Source organism: Phascolarctos cinereus, unplaced genomic scaffold (assembly GCF_003287225.1).
Source record: "Phascolarctos cinereus isolate Bilbo 61053 unplaced genomic scaffold, phaCin_HiC Scaffold_9;HRSCAF=440, whole genome shotgun sequence".
In the NCBI taxonomy this organism is placed as follows: domain Eukaryota; kingdom Metazoa; phylum Chordata; class Mammalia; order Diprotodontia; family Phascolarctidae; genus Phascolarctos; species Phascolarctos cinereus.
In genome coordinates this window covers 29,341,602-29,354,978 of record NW_027556402.1, presented here as the reverse complement: position 1 = coordinate 29,354,978, position 13,377 = coordinate 29,341,602, and the positions used below count along the sequence as shown (strand labels likewise).

At 38.0% G+C, this 13,377-nt stretch overlaps 1 protein-coding gene across 7 annotated transcripts in view; it reads left to right on the top strand.

Moving 5' to 3' along the window:
* ABCG2 (ATP binding cassette subfamily G member 2 (JR blood group)) overlaps nucleotides 1–13,377 on the top strand; it is a 93,476-nt gene that overhangs the window by 26,999 nt on the left and 53,100 nt on the right. The gene's annotated exons all lie outside the window — the stretch shown is intronic.

Below are 13,377 nucleotides of genomic sequence, written 5' to 3'. Positions count from 1 at the left end.
CAGAGGAAGAGACCAATACTGCTCTTCTCTTTTGCTACATTTCTCGTGTAATATAATTGCCAAATCCAAAGCTAACCTGAGCTGAATTGCAGTTCCTATTTGAATTAGTACGTAAGTTAAAAAATTTTAACCGAAAATATTTTCACTAGCTTTTACCATATTAACACAATATATAAAAGTAGGCAGGGCTTATTGGTTGCAAACTCATCAGCGTTTCCTGGCTATGCTAGAAAAGAGCTACCTTAAGGTTTACTTTACCCTCAAGTATTTTGCTCTAGTGCTGGCAGTTACCTCTTCTGGCCAGTAGGGGGTACTGCCTAGTGAGCTTACCCTTAAAAGAAAATGAATGAATTGTCCCTGTAGCATGCCAATTGCATAACAAAATGAGACCAGGGAAACAGATTTTGTGCATTAAAAAAAATTAACAGGATACAACATTAAGTAATCTAAGTTCTAATTGGAAGAAAGATTAGGGACTTTCCAAATTGGGAGGAGAGCAAAAAGGTCCAATTCTTTGAAATCAGAAAAAGAGGTGTCCCACTCCCCTAAGCATCTGTTCCAGGGGTGGGCATCCTGTGGCCTTGAGGTCACCTGTGGCCTTCTCGGTCCTTGGGTCTGGCCTTTTGACTGGGTCCAAGTTTTACAGAACAAATCCTTTTATTAAGGATTTGTTCTGTGAAGTTTGGATTCAGTCAGAGGGCTGCACTTCAGAACCAAGAAGGCCACAGGTTCCCCACCCCTGCATTCAATCAAAGGAATGTGAAAATAGTAACTGACTAGACAAGGGCCGATTTTCAGATAAGATATGGATTGCTTAGATGTAATTGTGAGAAAACTCCCTGCATCAGTCTTTGGATTTGACTGAGTCTCTGGTAACCTAGGTCCTTAATTAAAATTCCATCAAGCAACAGATAGAAGTGGTCCAGCTTCCCAGCCACTCAGGGAGAGGTCCAAACAATGCAATAACGTTTTCTCGCGATTCCCATCCTAAGTTTTCTCACAGGACAGAAATTGGACTAGACCCATAATTGAATAGAAAGGGAACTGAACTAGATCCAGAATTGAGTCACAAGATGGCGTCAGTATAGTTCACGCAGTTCCCACATTATTAGACACATATGTGAGCTGCCGTTGTCCAATCTAGGACTTCCCTTGTCTCTGTTTTGCTTTTGTAAGATGCATCCAGATTCAAGTTATTTTACACAAAATAAATTGTACTGTATGGTTAAAACCTGGGAAAAAAGGAAAATCCACAATAAAAAATACCAAATTACCTGTAAAAAAATTTTTTTTGAGTTCCAGATTCTATCCCTCCCTTCTCTCCCACCTCCCTGAATGAGCAATCTGATGCAGGTTGTACATGTCCATATTAGTTATTTTATACAAGAAGATTTAAACAACAGAAACAAAAGAATGAGACGGAAAGAAAGAAAGTGAAAAATAGTATGCTTCAGTCTGTATTCTGACAATATCAGTTCTTTCTTTGGAGGAGGCTATAGTCAAATGAAAAAATACTCTATCATTGGTTTTTTTTGGTTTTGTTTTGGCAATGGGGTTAAGTGACTTGCCCAGGGTCACACAGCTAGTAAGTGTTGTGTGTCTGAGGCTGGATTTGAACTCAGGACCTCCAAGGCCAGTGCTCTATCTACTTTACCACCTAAATCACTGTTGATTAGAGAAGTCCTATCATTTTCAATCCCTTTTCCTCCAACATAGAGTTTGGTTGTTTCTTTTTCTTTTTTTTTTTAAAGCTCATTCATCTCTGCTTATTCTGAGCTTTAGGACTACTGACGCTATTCCTCTAAAATTATGTTCTGTTTTTTTTTAAATCATTTTTCCATCATTGGCTCTGCTTCTTACATGTATTTTAAAGTTCCAGTCACCTTTCTCCATTTCTTTAGGCATCTTGCTTCTTGCCTTTATTTGCCTCTTTAGAATTTCATTTTCAAGAGCTTCCCAGGATGACTTTCCCTGCAGAATTTTTAGTCCATTGGGTACCTACATGACCTGTTTGAACTTTTTGAAAGCTGCCCTCCACAATCTAGGGTGCATATCAAACTGTTTTATTCACTTTCTTTATCACAAATTATATTATAGGAATGGTTATTTCCTCCCCAGTTACCATTATTTTTATTTCAGCAGCCATTTCCTTTTAGTCAGAATCAGATCTAGAAATAGCTTGCTATTTGCTTAGTTGTGGTCCCTACCTTTTTGAAAAAAGAAATTATTAAAGCAACCCAGTAGTCTTTTCACTGTTCTGCTTTTACCAAAGAGGGAGCTCCATAAATTATTGGATAATTGAACCTCCTTGCCAGGCTTGTGGCATAAACATGGTGTATCTATGACTTCCTTCTGTCCTGGTGGTCTATAGTGTGCTCCAGCGAGAACCACTTCTGTTCCTACGTCTCTTCCCTCCTCTAGTCTATTTATCTGTTCATTCTTTTTGAACAGGATGCCTTGTATACCTACTACAGCTTTATTTCAGTCATGAATTACATCCCATCATCTCAGTAAAACTTACAGTGTTGAAGTTAGTCTCTTTAGTTCATATCTTTTGTTATTATTATTCATAATTAATATATCTGTCATGGTTTTTGTTACTGGCCCCTTATTAGATCTTATCTCCTGTAGTTACCTGGCATCTTATTTATTCTTCCTATGTTACACTGGGTGTGTGTGTGTGTGTGTGTGTGTGTGTGTGTATACATATATGTATATATATATATATATATATCTACATACATACATAGGTACTATATATCTATATACATCTCTGTCTCTATATAGTTTTCATCTTCTCTGTTTTCAGTTTAAAGTTCTGATTAGATTTGTAAAATTTCAGGCAAAGATAATTTTATAAGAACTCTTTAGGTGAACTCTGTCCCTGATTAAGGACTATATATTTTTAGCTTTGTTCCAGAAATATTTTAAGCTATGCTATATCTGTTTGTTTGATCTTATTTTTATTGATGCCTTTTTAACATATCCCCTTCATTTCTGAATATAACCCTTAGCTAGACCCTTGTAATAAAGGATTTTTAAAAGGGGGATGGGGAGAAGTTCCTCAAAACCAACCAGCCTAGCAACTCTGTCTGAAGGAAGGTGTTGACCTTGACAATAAGGAAGTTTTAAAAAGGAGTGGTTTTGGAAGGGAATGATAATGAATTCTGTTTTGGATATGGCAAATTTGAGATGTCTACAGGATATCCAATTAAAAGTGTTCAGTTGACAAACTGATGTGGTGCTGGAGCTCGGGGAAGAGACAAGTATTAACTATATAGATCTGGGAATTAATGGCTTGGAAATGATCATTAAACTTATGATTTTGTTTCTCTTTTTTGGTTTTCAATTGGGAGGGATGGGAAGGAGAGGGGGACTAGTGGTTGCATTGTCCCCCTCCAAAAAAAGATAAGAGAGGCTTATTAAAGCATTTTTTAAATGCGTAGAAATGAACAGACAGAAGACCTGAAGAAATCATAGATAAGCAGGATAACTTTGCAATTTCAGGTACCATCCTCTTTTTCTGTTCTGTTCATGTATATGCAGATGCTCATTTTATTTGGGCTTTAAGTTCAAAATAAAAATGTAATAAATGAATGGATGCCCACTTTTGTTTACGCTAGAGGAAGTTTATCTTGTGCTTCTTGCTGGTGTCAGTCAGATCTGCTTCTGGTTAATGGCTTCTATAGTCTGCTTTGTGTTTGAACCCAAGATCTGCTTTGTGTTTGAACAACCAAAATTCATTGGGGGAAACCAGGTAGCCAATTTGGTGAACTCAATAAATTTCACTTAATAGACAGCTTTACCTCAGTTAACTTTAACCTGCTCCTCCTTAACTATATATTTCACAAAGTCTCTTTTGGTGACTTCTAGGGGATCAACGACTTGGTAGGTGTTTCTGTTTTAAGCTGTTCTCTGTGCATTTGGAGCATTTTATGTTAAATATTAACACTTTCAATTTAAAAAATCCAGGTAAGAAGTGATGAAGACTTGAATTAGGGGAGTGGCTCAGTGACAGGGGGCAAATACAAGAGGTCACTTGTTGAGGCAAAGGACAAGGTTGGTGACTAATTGGGTGAAAGGGGTGGGAAGTGTCGAGTGTGAGATTGCACACTTGGGTGCAGGAAAGTGGTATCCTCAACAGAAATTGAGAAACTTGAAGGGGCTTTGAGTTTAAAATGAAAGATAAAATTATTTTTGTATATCTAAAACAGGACATGCAGGTAGGGATGGTAGGTATCTGAGGGACTGGAGTTCTGAAGAAAGATTAGAGCTGAATTTGGAAATCATCTTTTGTAGAAATGATCATCAGACCAGTGGGAGTGGTCTCATGGGAAAAATGGGGTACATGAATATTCCTCATGCTGCTACTTACTACTTGTATGACCTTGGGTACATCACTCAGTGTCTCTTGTTTTATTTCATAAATTAAAAATAATTTTTTTTAAAAAAGAGTTTATAGTGACAGAATTGGTGCTTTGCAGGGGGGGGGGGTACGCCTTCACTTAGGGGCTGGACATGGGTAATGTTCCTGCAAAAGAGACTGAAAATGTTAAGGTGGGAGGAAAACTCAGGAGAGAGTAGATGTACTTGATGAGGTCTAGAGGTTTAGTGGTGCTGGGACCCGGAGATCATGACACATGAAAGAATTAGACCCAAGCCTTCTTTCAGCCAAAGGAAGACAAGGTTTGTCGAAGATCCAACATGTTAGCCAGACTCTTGAGGAATCTGAGAGTCTGTGAGGTATTGGCTAGATTCTAAGAATCTGAGCCTCTTAATGGAGACAAGACTGACTTTATATACAGAAAGACCGTAGGAGGGTTCTAGGAGTGGCCAAGTAGTTTGGGGTGACTGGAGGTGGGGTCTAAGGAAGATCTGAATGGGAGTAGCCAGTAAACTGGGGTGAACAGAATTTCTGGGACTTGGATGGAGCCTAGCTAGGATTAAGCCTGGGAAATTGCCAGGGGCCATAAAGAGGGCTGGGCTTGGTTAAGGGTAACTGTAAGTGTAGCCACTATGAAAGGCTAATTGATTTATGGCCTCAGGGGAACGCTAGAGACCTCCTTGATCAAGTGGGAGAATTCAAAGACAGTCCAGGGGTTTTCTAGGGTCTGTAGACAAATGGGGCCCAAATTGGGGCAAAGGTCTCAGTTTGGTCCCATATCCCACTATATTGAAAAAGATACAGTCTAAATGATAAATGGATTTAAAAAAATAAGTGTATTTTAAGGATAAAATTGTCAATGTAATCTCTAATGGAGTGTCTGCTTTGATTTAAAAAAAAATTCCTGGGTATGTTTACAAAGATAGCGCCACCATGAAATTCATTGATTGCATCATTCAAAGGCAAACCAGTAAGACAGAAGTGTACAACTTGCTACAGAATGTCACTGATGTCATTAATTTCATTAAACAAGACTTTCAAATTGTAGAATTTTTATAGTTTTTTATGACGTTGTGAGTGACCATGTAAATATTTTGTATCACACAGAAGTTTGCTGGTTATCTTGTCTAACATAGTCCTTAAAAGAATTGTCAAACCTAAAGATTATATATAATTATATAATAATGTATAATGTTATATTACAATTGTTATATATTTTTATGTATTACATATAATTGACATTTTCTTTAACAGAACAAGTGTTACAAATCTGCTGATCCTTCCTTATAATGTCTAGTGACTGTCAGTCATATGCTACCTAGGAGATATTTTTGAATCATAAACACATTTAATTAGCCTTTTCAGGATAAAAGTGCTGTTTTAATGATGAGTGAGAAAGTTCAGTGACCCTCTGATAACAATCTTAGGGCAAGACAAACTGGGTGGGGAGGGGCATGCTCACCAAAGTTATCACTATTATAATGGAGATCCAACTAAGAATCCAGGTCAAAGTGGGTTCACATGAAACTCATATGCAGATGACATTATGTTGATTGCAGCCAGTCTCCTAGAAGAGATCTGTTATCATTCAAAGGAGTTTGACCTGTCCTTGGAAGGAAAAGATGTAGTTGACAACGCATTTCTGTTGCCCAGATTTCAACATGGATTGGAATGAACACCCTATAGGCAAGCTTCATATATGTGTGTGTACATATCTATCTATATCTATTGATAGAACAAGCTAGCTATAAATATTTAGATATCTATCTTCCCTTTTCCTATGTATGTATGTATCTATCTATCTATGTATCTGTCTGTGTATCTATGTATCTATGTATCTATCTATGTATCTATGTATCTATCTATGTATCTATGTATGTATGTATGTATGTATGTATGTATATGTATGTATGTATCTATCTATCTATCTATCTATCTATCTATCTATCTATCTATCTATCTCTAGATCTCTAGCTTAACTAGTGAGGCACACACATCTCCACCTAAGATTCTGTGAAAAGGAATTTTGGGAAGATGGAACAGCAGTGCATCAGATGGCATATCCCAAGCTAGAAACTGAATGCAAAACTCTATCAAGGGCTTGAACACCCAATGACTTGTTACACACAGGCTTAGAATTTGTAATACATTTCTCCTCCACCCCCACCCCAACAACAACAACAACATAACACAACATAGTCTTACCAACCCCTACACTTATACATATGGTCTGTCTGCCTCAAGGCCACCTCCCCTGCTTCTGTCCCTCTTCCACTCCTTTGTTAATTTTATCTTCCTAAAGCACAGGTCTGACCATGTCATCCTCTTAGTCAGTAAACTCGAGTGTCTCCCTATCACTTCCAGGATCCAATATGAAGTTGTCTGGTGTTGAAAACACTTCCCACCTGTTCAGTGGCCTTACATATTGCTCACATACAGTATTGATGTGGTTTAGGGATTCAGGGGTGCTGGGGCCCCAAAATCACAACATTCAGATCCTGTCCGAAAGAATTAGACCCAAGCCTTCTTTCAGCCAAAGACAAGGTTTATTAGAACTACCATTATATTGGGCAGACTCTTAAGGAGTCTGAACATGGGTAAGCAGTGGCTGGATTATAAGAATCTCAGCATCTTAATGGAGACAAGATGGACCTTATATACAGAAAGACTGTGGGAGGGATCTAGGAGTGGCCAAGTAGTCCATGAGGTAATAGAATTGCCATAGAGAGGCTAGAAGTATGTATATGTGTGTGTATATATGTCTATATTTGCATATGTGTATACATACATATATACACAACTATGTATATATACATGCACATATAATGTAGCTGTGGGACAGACAGTACAGATGGATGGTGAGCTAGGTCTAGAGTGGAACAGGAGGAGGAGAGCAAGCTGGATTGCTCTAGAAAAATTACAAAGCATTTGTGGAAGAAACATTCAATAATCTGCATTTTTTGAACAAATCTGCCAGAACTAAATTCATTAATTAAATTATTCTATTTATTTGTCATTACTTTGAGAGAGTGAAATCCAAAGGGACAGTTGCCCCATGACTTTGGAAATCTTGGATGCAAGTAAGTGGGGCTTACAATTTTATAATATTCCTAAATGAAAGACATTCACAGAAAAAAAAGTGAAAGTCCTATAAACAGTTTGATAATTTTGTTGACATTTTGTCAAATGACAATAGTTCTTAACTTTTGGCAAATAATTTTCCTAACACTATTTAATCCCCTTTAAAAATTTTTTCAATAAGCAGAAATCTGCATTTTATTCCTCATTCCCCACCCACACCCCACTTAAGAACTAAAGAACAACAAACCCTGTTACAAAAATTCATAATTTTTAAAAATTCAAATTGGCAATGTTTGCCTTCCCCCCAAAATTTGTCTGTGTTATTTTGTAATCTCTGTAATTTTCATCTCAGAAACTCCCTTTATCATTTCTTATAACACAGTAGTGTTCTATCACATTTATATACTGTAATTTTTTAATGTTCCCCAGTTTATGAACGAACCCTCAGTTTCCCATTCTTTGTCACCTCCAAAAGAGCTACAAGTATTTTTGTACAATCTTAGAGTTTATTTTGCTTAGGTTTAATCCCTCCCTTAATCTACCCTCTCTCTAATTACTCCTCCCTCCTTCTCCTTTTCCCTTCTATTTTTCTGTACTCAATTGTGGGTGTGTATGTATGTGTATTCTTCCTTTAACTAGTTCCTGATGACAATGAGAATCAGGTTGCTATGGGAGCTATTTCCCCTAACCCCTCCGCGCCCCACACTCACTTCCTTGAATTATATAGATGTCTGTTTGTAAATGCTAATTATATGAGATAATTTTCCCCAACATTCTTCTGTCCCCTCCCTACCCTTTTCCCTTTGTCTTTTCTCCTCTTCTTTTAAGGTAACAGAGCCACACCCAGGGCTTTGTCTAATTAGATTCCCTTTATGACCTCTGATGATGATTAGGCATGGAGAGGCACATGTATTATCATCTCCCTGTATTAGTGTAATCCTTGTTTATTTTATTATTTATCCTTGTTTATTCATGTTTACTATTTTAGATTTCCCTGAACTCTTATATCTGAATTTCAGAGTTTCTGCACAACTCTGGTCTTTTCATCAGGAATACTTAGAAGTCTTCCATTTCAGTAAGGGTCTATTTTTTCCCCCTGTAGCCTTATAGTTAGTTTTTCTGGATGTTATTTTTAGTTGTAAGCCCATATCCTTTGCCTTCTATAATATCGTATTCCAAGTTCTCTGCTTCTTTATAGATGGTTGATAAATCTTGTGTTATTTTGATTGTGACTTCTTGGTACTTGAATTCTTTCTGGTTGCTTTCAGTATTTTTCTTTTGACTTGGCCTCTTTGGATTTTGATTATGATGTGCCTGGGAGTTTTCACTTTTGTGTTTCTTTCAGTAGGGAATAGTAGAGTCTTTTTATTTCTACCTTTCACTCTAGTTCTAAGAGGTATGGGCTTTTTTTAAAACATCTTGAAGTAGGATAGCTAGGCTTCTTTTTGGTCATGGCTTTCAGGTATTCTAATGAGTCTTAAGTTTTGCTTCCTCAGTCTGTTTTCCAGGTTAGTTGTTTTTGTTATGAAATACCTTATATTTTCTTCTATTTTTTCCAGCTTTCGACTTTGTTTTAATATTTCTTGTTTCATAGAGCCATCAGCTCCAATTTATTCCATATTGGTTTTCAGGGAACATGTTGCTTGGGCAAGGTTTTGTACCTTTTGTACCAAACTGTCAATTCCCTTTCTAATTCCTTCTTGCAGAGCTCTCATTTCTTTTCCAATTTTTCTTCCTCAAGAGTTCTTATTTAACTTATAAAAACATTTTTACGCTCCTAAAAAATAATCTTGCGTCATTTCTTCTAGTAATTCTAGTTGAGTTTGTGTGAAAGCTCTGTTTTTCTCTGAGGCTGTGTTTATAGATAGTTTGGAGTCATTCTTCATTTATGTTTTGAACATCCCTGCTACCATTGTAGCTCATTACAACAGGGTTCTATTTTTCCATTGTTTGTCCATTCTTCCAGGTTACTTTCTCAGTTAGGTTGTGAATTCCTTGAGGGTAGGTACTGTCTTTTGCCTCTTTTTGTATCCCTATGAAGAGGTCTAGAGGTTTTGGGGTGCTGCTGGAACCCCAAGATCTAAGTACCGGGCCCTGTCTGAAAGAATTCAACTCAAATATTCTTCCAGCCAGAGGAAAAGTTTATTAGTGATAAATCACATAGGACAGGTGACGCCTGTGAGAACAAGCGGGCATGAGAAAGGCTCGGCCTTTGGGGCTTGAGATTCTCAGCATCTGAATGGGGGCCAGGGTAGATCTTATATACTAAAGTAACTTTGGAGGCCAGAGGAGGGTCTAGGTGAGAATTCAATTGGATTGTCTAAGAGATTGAATAGACAGTGAAAGAACTGAAAGGCATCTGAATGAGATTGAAAAGGTGGGGCTAGGGCTTTCAAAGGGAGATGAGGGCTGGGGACTGTAGACAAATGGGAATCAGATTCCCTTTGGGGCAAGGGGTGAAGACCTAGGCTTGGGCCACGCCCCATCACCTACTCTGTCCTGGAATCTGTTTTCTCCATCCTTAATGATGTGGTGCCCATATGGTCCTTTGTATTTCACCTGAGCTTTGTTTGCCTTTCAGATTACTATCCCCGATATCCCGTATGGCATAGGCATCATTGTGTGTATGTTTGGTTGTGCTTTATTTGTTCCACACCATTCCTTACATGCATCCCCATGTTTTCATGAATTTTTGATATTCACTATTTCTGTGGTTCCTCAGTTGAATCATAAAATTTAAATTGTAAATTAAATTAAAATCATAATTAAAATTATGTAAATTTAAAATTTAATTAAATTAAAATTAAATTAATTTCATAATTTAAATTTAAATTTAAATAGTAAAATTGCAAATCTTCATTTACTATGTTTCTTCCCAGCAACTTTGCCAGCCATTGAGTGCTTATGTTTTGGTTGGAAGTAATTATAAAAATACCAAATGTGCCCCCAGTTTTTTAGGATTTTGTAATGCATAGAACTTCATAGTTTTTTTTTCTGTGTCATTCTTGCCAGTTCTATCCCCAGGACACCTCTTTCCTTTGTCCCTTTCTCTCCACTTACACAGCCACAACTCTAGTTCCTGCACTTATCATCTCTCCCCTGGATTATTGAAATAGCACTCAAGCTTCTGTAATCTGCCTCCATACTTCTCACAGTCTGATAATCCTAAAGCCCAGGTCTGACTATGTCAAGAAGTTAACAGTGGCTTCCTGTTGCCTCCAGGCTTGCATATATGCCCCTCTTTTTGGCCTTTAAAGTCCTTTTTGACTTGGCTCCCACCTACCTTTCCAACCATTGCTGTTACTCATACACACTGGTCGGTCTCCTGAAACACTGCACAGGCTGCCTTCTATGCTTACAATGTTCCCTGTTCATTTCCACTTCTTAGAATTACTTTGAAAATTCCTTAATTACTTATAAATGTTGACATACTCCTGTGTGTGCTGGTGTTTTTGGATGAAATGTAAATGCAGGGTTTTTTTCACTTTTGTTTCTATATCCCCTCATTCTTAACCACAGGAGATAAACAGATAGGGCCCTGCTTTTCAAATTTGGCATTGCTTGGGGAGCCTGCCCCATTTTAGACACATGGTCCAAAAAGCAGCATATATCTCCCTTCTTTCAGGTGGACGATCATGAAGACTCCTATTTATATAGTACTCTAGAGTTTTCACATTATTTTTCCTCTAAATAATCCTTTGAGGTTGGGGTTCTTTTTTTCCATTTTGCAGAAAAAGAAATGAATATTCTAAGAGGTTAGGTGATTTGTGCAAGCTTAGACCTCAGGGAAGGCGTCCTGATCCCAGCTGAACTTCTATTCTGCTTTTATTGCATTGAGATGTCACCTTAATCCTCATTAAGGGATTGAGGTATGAAGGTCAGAAGATGATAGATGAAAGCTGGATGAGACCTTAGAGATCCAGCCCTATCATTCTGCACGTGAAGAAACTAATTTAGAGAGAAATTAAATGTTCAGGGTCACCTAGTTAATAATTTTCTGGGGATCTGTAAGGATGTAGAGGGCCACAGGCTGTTCATGAGGTCTCACTGATGGGCGGAGGCCCATCTCTGGTGCTGATCTATGAGCAAAGGTCACCTGGTTCCTGCTCCATTATATGGATCTTTAACAATTTTTAACTCCCCTAGTTATTGTACGGTCATTAGAAGTTTATCTGTGATCGGAGTCAGATAAGTGCCACAGGGTGTGCATGCACTGTCCTTAGCATAGCATGAGCGCTACGTCATCATAGATGACTTGAGAAGAACTTCCTGTTACTTTACTACTTAAGTGAATGCTTTGTTAAAATTAGACGGAGTTGCTTCCATCTTGTCTCCTGCCTCATCAATGAGCATTTGAGATAGAAGGTTAAGCTGGCCTTATCCCTTCAAAGTTAGTATAGGATCCTTGCTCTTATGGTGAGCTGAGTTAGCTCTGCACAACAGACTGGCGCCCAGTGTGGGGCCTCCTTTGGTAGTCTGAAGACTGAAGGGCAGGCAGCAGAGGAAACTGAGAAAACAACTCATGATCCACAGTGTGGGACCCCCTTTAGCCTGAAAAGTGAAGGGCCGGGCAGGAGAAAAGGCTGAGAAATCACCCCACGGTCAGGACACCGAGGTCTTTGGGAAGCCAGGCAGCCTCCTTGTGAGAGGTCTCCAAATCGTATCCCCTGGCAGAAGACTACAGAGAGGTAAGATAAAGTCTTATCATGAGGCAAAATCTAGGTAAACTATCAGATAAGGAACAGAATGTTAGAGTAATATATAAAGTGATTGAGGAACAGGGATGCTCGGTAACTCCTAAGAAAATAAGAGACTTTCTAGATATTATTGATATAAAATCTCCATGGCACCCCAGAGAAGGGAATTTAGATTTAGAACAATGGAAAATAGTGGGAGAACAATTGACAGAATTTTATAACACCAAACACCCTAAATCAGTCCCTCTGGGTACTTTTACTATCTGTAATCTTATAAATATGGGCTTGCAAACTGAAATACAGGGTGAGAAAAGAAAATTCCCTGCCTGTACTCAAACAACTTCCTCCTTGTGCTTGCCTAAGAATAGTAGAGCTGGATCTCCTGAGAGAGAGAATAGACCCAAGATTTATAGGTTATATCCTGGTTTAGCTGAATTAAGAACAGAGCAGACAGAGGAATGGCCAGAACCCCCTCCCCCATGGGAGGATATTAGCTGCACAAAGAATGAGGAAGTTTTAGGAGCTGTGAGAACAAAGGAAGCTCCCACCATGTGCCATGAGGAATTTCAAAAATCCCTCCTCAAGGAATTTCAAAAATCCCCAAGGGGAAGTAGAAAAGCATTACAAAGTGAAAAAGTTTCCTTTTATAAAAACCAAAACCTTAAGAAAGATTTTGCCTGGTTTTAGAATACCATGAAAAGAAAAGATAAAATAAAATAAAAATAGTATTATTTCATTTGTATAGGGAATTTCTGACAAGTTTTTCGCTTTTGGATTCTCCCTGTTATTTTGTTCTATGTTTGTCTGTATCTGTGTGAATGATGGTCTGTGCTGAAATGCTGTTAGTGACTTTCTCCCCTTCTCGCTCCCTAATACCAGCTGCATTCCCGGGAGCAGGTGGATGGGGGAGAGAATGGGAGAAAATGTACTTCATTATTCAGGTTATATAATTTGAAAAAAGGCAAGAAAATTTCAGAAATAGATGATTTGAGAGTAAAAGATTTGGAAACTTTTGGAGAAAAAATTCTCTTTCTTTTTTTGCATTCTAAAGCTCTGGCCAAAGCTTTGGGTGTAAGACTGAAAGATTATGTTGAAAAATATTTTCTTCCTCTCGAATTCCAACCCTGGCCAGGTTGGGGTGGAGTTTTCCTCTTCAAATCAAAAAGAAAAGTTTTTAAATATGGAACACAATCTAAAGATAATTTAGTTCATTAA